The following is a 9,908-nucleotide window of genomic DNA, read 5'->3' as shown; positions in this document are numbered from 1 at the left end:
GAGGCTGAGGTATGAGAATTGTTTAAACCCGGGAGCGGACGTTGCAGGGAGCTGTGATTGTGCCACTGCACTGCAGCCTAGGCAACAAGGCAACACTCTGTCTCAAAAAAAGAAAAAAAATTTACAAAATAGACTTACTGAATTGTTGCAAAGTTATCATTATAGAATAGAAAGAATTAACAATAGGGGTTCATAAATATAATATTTGTTGCCTGGATGTCTACTGAATCACACATGAAATAAGACAGCAGGTGTGCTGTGAACAGTTATTAGATGTAAAGGTTATAAATGGAACTTAGAAATAATGGACCCAGCTTCCAAGAAGTCAGATCAATGAATACATAATAAATATGTAAAATAAATAAAAACAAGTGTTTAAAAATCCTAACAGGGAGGCCATTATCGTGGCAGTCCCAGTGCTTTTGGTTTCTATGTAAGAAAGCCAGAATGCAATATAAACAGAACAAACAAAACTAGAAACTTTACCTATCAGAAATTGCCAATTAACCTTCAACTAAAATATAATCCTTTTAAAAACTACTTTTACAAAATATATATGACCAACTTATTAATGACAAAGTTCACAATGCAGTAAGTAAATAATGTCTTATACAGGCACTAAAAGATTTTGATTCTTATCTCAGGCCATATACATAAATTGATTATAGATGATTGTAGCTCTGAATGCAAAAGTTAAAATAACAAAACTCTTAGAAGACAACGTAAGAGAGATATATGTATTATAATTGGCAAAACTGTTAAAAATAGAAACCAGGACCAGGTGTGGTGGCTCATACCAGTAATCCAAGAACTTTGGGAGGATTAGGCAGAAAAATAACTTGAGGCAAGGAGTTCAAGACCAGCCTGGGCAACATAGTGAGAACTCGTCTCTACGAAAAGAAAAAAAAAAAAGCTGAATAGGTGGCATGACCCTCTGGTTCTAACTACCTGGGAGGCTGAGATGAAAGGATTGCTTTAGTCCAGAAGTTTGAGGCTATAGTCAACTATGACAATGTCAATGTACTTCACCAGGGGTGACAGAGTAAAACCCTATATCATACATACATATATACAACATAATAATAAATTAATTAACAAAAATAACCAAAAAGTCATAAAAAAGAGAAATTGATGTGTGACTACACTCATTTTAAGAAATTATTTTTATCAAAATTTAAAAAATAAAAAGTAAAACTATAGAGTGGAAGAAGATGTTGGGGTGTGTGTATATGTGTGTGTGTGTGTGTATGTGTGTATATATATATATGTCTGACAAAATACTTGTATCCAGAATGTATAGCGTATTTGCAAATTGATACGAAAAAGGTAGAAAATGCAATATAACAATGCAAAAGTCTTAAACTGATACTCGAAAAAATTACCTTCAGATGGCCATTAAACATATAAAATGGCATCAACTTTATTAGTTATCAAGGAAATGCAAATTGTATATCAATACAGTTCAGTTACAAAGCCACCAAAATAACTAAAATGGAAAAGGAAAACATACCAAATGTTTGCCAAGATGTAGAACAAATGAAACTCTCATGCACTGCTGGTGGAAATGTAAATTGTAAGGACCACATTAGAAAACCACTTGGCAGTATATACTAAAGCTGAACATAGCATAAAATATAACCTAGCACTTTTTCTAGGTGTCTAGCATACAGAAATGAGACTATCTTAGCACCAAAGACATGTACTAAAAGTTCAAAGCAAGAGTATTCATAATAGTCCCAAACTAGACACAATTGAAATTTTATGAACAATGCAAGGTGATTTTATACAATAGAATACAATACAGCAATATGTATAGATGGATTAGATTATGGAGGAAAAAGAAGAAATGCCACTAAGAATGTTGAGTGAAAGAAGCCAATCATAAAGAGTACATATTGTATGAGTCCATAAATAAAGTTCATGAATAGACAAAACTACTTAATGGTTTTAGAAATCAGGGTAATGTTTGCACTTGGTGGATAGGCAGAAACTACAAGAGGGCATCTAGATTTCCAGTAATTTATGTTTCCTTTCATGTTTCCTTTCTCTTTTCCTTCCTTCCTTCCTTCCTTCCTTCCTTCCTTCCTTCCTTCCTTCCTTCCTTCCTTCCTTCCTTCCTTCCTTCCTTCCTTCCTTCTTTCCTTTCTTTATTTCTTTTTTAAATGTCCTCCTTCTTGAACTAAGGGCTGGTTATGTAGGTATGTTGCAGAATTTTGTAACATTTATCAAGCTATATACTTATAACTTATGTATTTTTATATATGTATAATATACTTCAATATAATTTTAAAGACAAGCCCTAACACGTTTCTTAGCAATTGACAGGATATAAATTATAAATATCTACAAGGATTTTATATTTCTAAAATCTATACTAAATTTTCTATTCTTTTTCCTCCTTTTCATATTTATTAAATGTTTTTCATTTCAGTATTCATATTGAAGACTTGGAAAATTATCCAATGAGAATTGTACATGACCTTTATATAGGAGTCCATACTCTAAATGCATCACTCTTACAATATTAATGTATTAATTTTCTGTGGTAATTTTTGACCTAAATAGACTTCAAAGTTAGATAAATTATAATGTACTTTCGTTCCTCATGAAAGAATGATGTTAATGTTCTTGACAAAAAGACTGGAGACTCAAGGAAGCACTTAGTTTCATAAAGGCATAAAAAGTAATGATAACAAAAGTTCATTGTGTATCAGGACAATAAGAGCTTTTCCACAAATATGGATATAATTTCTGTCAAAAATATTTAGGTTTGAACAACTTCAATTGTATACCATTTACTTTAGTATTAAAGGTGAAAGTATGATTAATGGTAGTCTATTTGGCTTTATTTTAAAAAGCAGCAGAGGAGGGCAAGATGGCCATCTAGGTGTAACCAGGTAGAACAGCTTCCACAAAGGGACTGAGATGACAGGTATGCTTTTAACAGATCTTCAGAGAGAAGGAGCTGAGAGTAGACAGAAGGAAGACAAAAGCTGGGCTGAAGGGAAAGAAAGCTAGGAACAATGCATGGCACTACCTTACACTGCGATGCACTTTTGGACCACAACAGCTCCAAGAGAATGAGTCAGTTGAACTGGCAAGAAGAAACTCATTCTCGCCATAGGCCTCTGGAACCCAAGCAGGAAGAGACCTCTCAACCACCAGGGACACTTGATTGGCAGGGAGAGCTGCTGTCCTTCAGAGCTGCAACCCCTACTTGGTAGGGACAGCAAGCCAACTGACGTAGCGCCCAGAGGGTTTGATGCATAGGCATCTGTGGCAAAGTGTGGACTTGGACAACCATTCCCATAGCCTCAACTTGCTGCAGTAGGAGACTTTAGCAGCCTAGAGGAACTGTCAGACCTGATCTCCTCAAGGTGGTCTTGCCTATCAGATGACGCTGGTCTGACCTGAGCATCCCTTGGTCTGCTGGCCTTTCCTGGGGCCCCAGCCTGGCCATACCTGCTTGCAAGGCAGTCTTGGGTGTCCTGGGGGCCCACACCATAGTTTTTGCACTGATGCACTATGCCCGACTGGTGAACAGCTCCGGTGGGATGACCCCTATGACCACGCACAAGCCTATCTGTTCCCTCCTCATACTGCAGCTTCCCCCAGGGCCATGGTAACTTCCCACATCACTTTTCTGGTGCATGGCTATATGGGTGGGTTTTATTTTCATTGCCCACCAGCACAGAAGTGCAGTCCACCCTCCCGCACCCCCCACCAACCACCATTGCAGATTCAGCCTTGGCAGGCACAGAGCCAGCAAGCTCCACCCACACTAGCACCCCACCCTTGCACTAACACTGCACAGAGAACTGTGGTTCCTCCCCCTGAGCAATCACTCCTGCTTGTAGGGCACAGATTAGGCACCCAGACCTGCACCACTAGCACCTTGGCCTTGAGTCAACACCACCTAGAGCACAATGGCACACACACTCTGCAATAGGGGCTCCCACCACTCCTAACCCCCTGCTGTTTTGCCTCCACCACTCTAGTGAATTCCTGCAGTATGGCAGGCACCCTAGAACCAGCTAGCACTCTGCTGCAGCTGCTGCACCTTGCCCCATCCCCCCTACACACACACACAGTGCAGGGGATTCCAAACCTCCAGGAACCAGAAAACAAATTTGAGGTCCAATTCAAGTCTCCCAGAGAGCACAAAGTCCAAGATTTGGGAGTGGAGTGCTGGCCCCCTAAAATCTTCCAGAAACAAAACCAGTTGGCTGAATCCATGTTTTACCACAATCAAATTGTAGAGGCCATCAAATGAAATAAAAGGAAAAAAAAAAAGCCCATCCAAAGGTCAGCAACCACAAAGATTGAAGGTAGATAAACCCGCAAAGATTAGAAAGAATCAGTGCAAGAACCCTAAATGCCCAAAAAGCTAGAGTGCTTTCTTTCCTCCAAACAGCTGTGTCACCTTTCCAGGAAGGGTTCTCAACCAAGCTGAGATGGCTGAAATGACAGAAATGGGACTCAGAATATGGATAGAAATGAAGACAATTGAGCTACAGGCATATGTGGAAACCTAATGCAATAAAGCTAAAAATCATAACAAAACAATGCAGGAGCTGACAGACAAAATGGCCAGTATAGAAAAGAACATAACTGATGTAATAGAACTAAGAAACCCATTTCAAGAATTTTATAATGCAATCACAAGTATTAATAGCAGAATATACCAACTGGAGAAAAGAATCTCAGAGCTTAAAAATTTGCTTTCTGAAATGAGACAGTCAGACAAGAATAGTGAAAAAAAAAAAAAAAAAGAATTAAAAGGAACAAACAAAACATCCAAGAAATATAAGAGTATGTAAACAGAATGAATCTATGACTCATTGGTGTCCCTGAAAGAAACACAGAGAATGGAAGCAAGTTGGAAAACATAATTCAGGATATCATCCATGAGAACTTTCCCAACCTAGCTAGAGAGGCTAACATTCAAATTCAAAAAATGCAGAAAGGCCCAGTAAGACACACTGAAAAAAGATCACCCCCAAGACACATAATCATCAGATTCCCTGAGGTAGAAATAAAAGAAAAATGTTAAAGAAAGCTGGAGAGAAAGGTCATGTAACCTATAAAGGCAAGCCCATCAGACTAAAAGTGGCCTTCTCAACAGAAACCTTACAAGCCAGGAGAGACTGGGGACCAATATTTGACATTGCTAAAGAAAAGAAATTCCAACCCAGAATTTCATATTCGGCCAAACTAAGATTTATAAGCAAAAAGACGTAAGAAATTCCTTTTAAGACAAACAAATGCTGAGGGAATTTATAACCACCAGAACTGCCTTACAAGGGCTCCTTAAAAAAGCACTTGAGGAGGGCAGAGCAAGATGGCTGAATAGGAACAGCTCCAGTCTCCAACTCCCAGCATCAGCGACACAGAAGACAGATGATTTCTGCATTTTCAACTGAGGTACTGGGTTCATCTCACCGGGACAATTGGTGCTGGTCAGCTGCTGCAGCCCGTCCAGAGAGAGCTGAAGCAGGGCAAGGCATCGCCTCACCTGGGAAGCACAAGGGGGAAGGGAATCCCTTTTCCTAGCCAGGGGAACTGAGACACACAACACCTGGAAAATCGGGTAATTCCCACCCCAATACTGCGCTTTACCAAGGATCTTAGCAAACGGGCACACCAGCAGATTATATCCCACACCTGGCCGGGAAAGTCCCATGCCCACGGAGCCTCCCTCATTGCTAGCACAGCAGTCTGCGATCTAACACCAAGGCAGCAGCGAGGCTGGGGGAGGGGCGCCCGCCATTGCTGAGGCTTAAGTAGGTAAACAAAGCAGTTAGGAAGCTCAAACTGGGTGGAGCTCACAGCAGCTCAAGGAGTCCTGCCTGTCTCTGTAGACTTCACCTCTGGGGACAGGGCACAGCTAAACAACAACAACAAAAAAGGAGCTGAAACCTCTGCAGATGCAAACGACTCTGTCTGACAGCTTTGAAGAGAGCAGTTGATCTCCCAACACGGAGGTTGAGAGCTGAGAAGGGACAGACTGCCTGCTCAAGTGGGTCCCTGACCCCTGAGTGGCCTAACTGAGAGACATCCCCCACTAGGGGCAGACCTACACCCCACACCTCACACAGTGGAGTACACCCCTGAGAGGAAGCTTCCAAAGCAAGAATCAGACAGGTATACTCGCTGTTCATTAATATTCTATCTTCTGCAGCCTCTGCTGCTGATACCCAGGCAAACAGGGTCTGGAGTGGACCTCAAGCAATCTCCAACAGACCTACAGCTGAGGGTCCTGACTGTTACAAGAAAAACTAACAAACAGGAAGGACACCCACACCAAAACCCCATCAGTACGTCACCATCATCAAAGACCAGAGGCAGATAAAACCACAAAGATGGGGAAAAAGCACGGCAGAAAAGCTGGAAATTCAAAAAATAAGAGCGCATCTTCCCCTACAAAGGAACACAGCTCATCACCAGCAATGGATCAAAGCTGGACGGAGAGTGACTTTGACGAGATAAGAAGCCTCCAGTCCATCAAACTTCTCAGAGCTAAAGGAGGAATTACATACCCAGTGCAAAGAAACTAAAAATCTTGAAAAAAGAGTGGAAGAATTGATAACTAGAATAATTAATGCAGAGAAGGCCATAAACGAATTGACAGAGATGAAAACCATGACATGAGAAATACGTGACAAATGCACAAGCTTCAGTAACCGACTCGATCAACTGGAAGAAAGAGTATCAGCAATTGAGGATCAAATGAATGAAATGAAGCGAGAAGAGAAATCTAAAGAAAAAAGAAGAAAAAGAAATGAACAAAGCCTGCAAGAAGTATGGGATTATGTAAAAAGACCAAATCTACGTCTGATTGGGGTGCCTGAAAGTGAGGGGGAAAATGGACCCAAGTTGGAAAACACTCTTCAGGATATCATCCAGAGAACTTCCCCAACCTAGTAGGGCAGACCAACATTCAAATCCAGGAAATACAGAGAACGCCACAAAGATACTCCTCAAGAAGAGCAACTCCAAGACACATAATTGTCAGATTCACCAAAGTTGAAATGAAGGAAAAAATCTTAAGGGCAGCCAGAGAGAAAGGTCAGGTTACCCACAAAGGGAAGCCCATCAAACTAACAGCAGATCTCTCGGCAGAAATTCTACAAGCCAGAAGAGAGTGGGGGCCAATATTCAACATTCTTAAAGGAAAGAATTTTAAACCCAGAATTTCATATCCAGCCAAACTAAGTTTCATAAGTGAAGGAGAAATAAAATCCTTTACAGATAAGCAAATGCTTAGAGATTTTGTCGCCACCAGGCCTGCCTTACAAGAGACCCTGAAGGAAGCACTAAACATAGAAAGGAGCAACTGGTACCAGCCATTGCAAAAACATGTCAAAATGTGAAGACCATCGAGGCCAGGAAGAAACTGCATCAACTAATGAGCAAAATAACCAGTTAATATCATAATGGCAGGATCAAGTTCACACATAACAATATTAACCTTAAATGTAAATGGACTAAATGGTCCAATTAAAAGACACAGACTGGCAAACTGGATAAAGAGTCAAGACCCATCAGTCTGCTGTATTCAGGAGACCCATCTCACATGCAGAGACATACATAGGCTCAAAATAAAGGGATGGAGGAAGATCTACCAAGCAAATGGAGAACAAAAAAAAGCAGGGATTGCAATACTAGTCTCTGATAAAACAGATATTAAACCATCAAAGATCAAAAGAGACAAAGAAGGCCATTACATAATGATAAAGGGATCAATTCAACAGGAAGAGCTAACTATCCTAAATATATCAGCACCCAATACAGGAGCACCCAGATTCATAAAGCAAGTCCTTAGGGATTTACAAAGAGACTGAGACCCCCATACACTAATAATGGGAAACTTCAACACCCCACTGTCAACGTTAGACAGATCAATGAGACAGAAAGTTAACAAGGATATCCAGGAATTGAACTCATCTCTGCAGCAAGCAGACCTAATAGACATCTACAGAACTCTCCACCCCAAATCAACAGAATATACATTCTACTCAGCACCACATCTCACCTATTCCAAAATTGACTACATAATTGGAAGTAAAGTACTCCTCAGCAAATGTAAAATAACAGAAATTATAACAAACTGTCTCTCAGACCACAGTGCAATCAAACTAGAACTCAGGACTAAGAAACTCAATCAAAACCGCTCAACTACATGGAAACTGAATAACCTGCTCCTGAATGACTGCTGGGTACATAACGAAATGAAGGCAGAAATAAAGATGTTCTTTGAAACCAATGAGAACAAAGACACAACATACCAGAATCTCTGGGACACATTTAAAGCAGTGTGTAGAGGGAAATTTATAGCACTAAATGCCCACAAGAGAAAGCTGGAAAGATCTAAAATTGACACTCTAACATCACAATTAAAAGAACTAGAGAAGCAAGAGCAAACACATTGAAAAGCTAGCAGAAGGCAAGAAATAACTAAGATCAGAGCAGAACTCAAGGAGAGAGAGACAAAAAAAACCCTCCAAAAAAATCAATGAATCCAGGAGCTGGTTTTTTGAAAAGATCAACAAAATTGACAGACCGCTAGCAAGACTAATAAAGAAGAAAAGAGAGAAGAATCAAATAGACGCAATGAAAAATGATAAAGGGGATATCACCACTGACCCCACAGAAATGCAAACTACCATCAGAGAATACTATAAACACCTCTATGCAAATAAACTAGAAAATCTAGAAGAAATGGATAATTTCCTGGACACTTACACTCTCCCAAGACTAAATCAGGAAGAAGCTGAATTCCTGAATAGACCAATAGCAGGCTCTGAAATTGAGGCAATAATTCATAGCCTACCAACCATAAAAAGTCCAGGACCAGATGGATTCACAGCTGAATTCTACCAGAGGTACAAGGAGGAGCTGGTACCATTCCTTCTGAAACTATTCCAATCAATACAAAAAGAGGGAATCCTCCCTAACTCATTTTATGAGGCCAACATCATCCTGATACCAAAGCCTGGCAGAGACACAACAAAAAAAGAGAACTTTAGACCAATATCCCTGATGAACATCGATGCAAAAATCCTCAATAAAATACTGGCAAACCAGATCCAGCAGCACATCAAAAAGCTTATCCACCACAATCAAGTTGGCTTCATCCCTGGGATGCAAGGCTGGTTCAACATATGCAAATCAATAAACGTAATCCAGCAGATAAACAGGACCAAAGACAAAAACCACATGATTGTCTCAACAGATGTAGAAAACGCCTTTGACAAAATTCAACAGCCCTTCATGCTAAAAACGCTCAATAAATTCAGTACTGATGGAACGTATCTCAAAATAATAAGAGCTATTTATGACAAACCCACAGCCAATATCATACTGAATGGGCAAAAACTGGAAAAATTCCCTTTGAAAACTGGCACGACAGGGATGCCCTCTCTCACCACTCTTATTCAACATAGTGTTTGAAGTTCTGGCTAGGGCAATCAGGCAAGAGAAAGAAATACAGGGTATTCAGTTAGGAAAAGAAGATGTCAAATTGTCCCTGTTTGCAGATGACATGATTGTATATTTAGAAAACCCCATTGTCTCAGCCCAAAATCTCCTTAAGCTGGTAAGCAACTTCAGCAAAGTCTCAGGATACAAAATCAATGTGCAAAAATCACAAGCATTCTTATACACCAGTAACAGACAAACAGAGAGCCAAATCATGAATGAACTTCCATTCACAATTGCTTCAAAGACAATAAAATACCTAGGAATCCAACTTACAAGGGATGTAAAGGACCTCTTCAAGGAGAACTACAAACCACTGCTCAGTGAAATAAAAGAGGACACAAACAAATGGAAGAACATACCATGCTCATGGATAGGAAGAATCAATATCGTGAAAATGGCCATACTGCCCAAGGTAATTTATAGAT

This window comes from Theropithecus gelada, chromosome 1, assembly GCF_003255815.1.
Source record: "Theropithecus gelada isolate Dixy chromosome 1, Tgel_1.0, whole genome shotgun sequence".
NCBI lineage: Eukaryota > Metazoa > Chordata > Mammalia > Primates > Cercopithecidae > Theropithecus > Theropithecus gelada.
The sequence above is the reverse complement of the archived record's forward strand: the minus strand, read 5'-3'. Positions refer to the sequence as shown.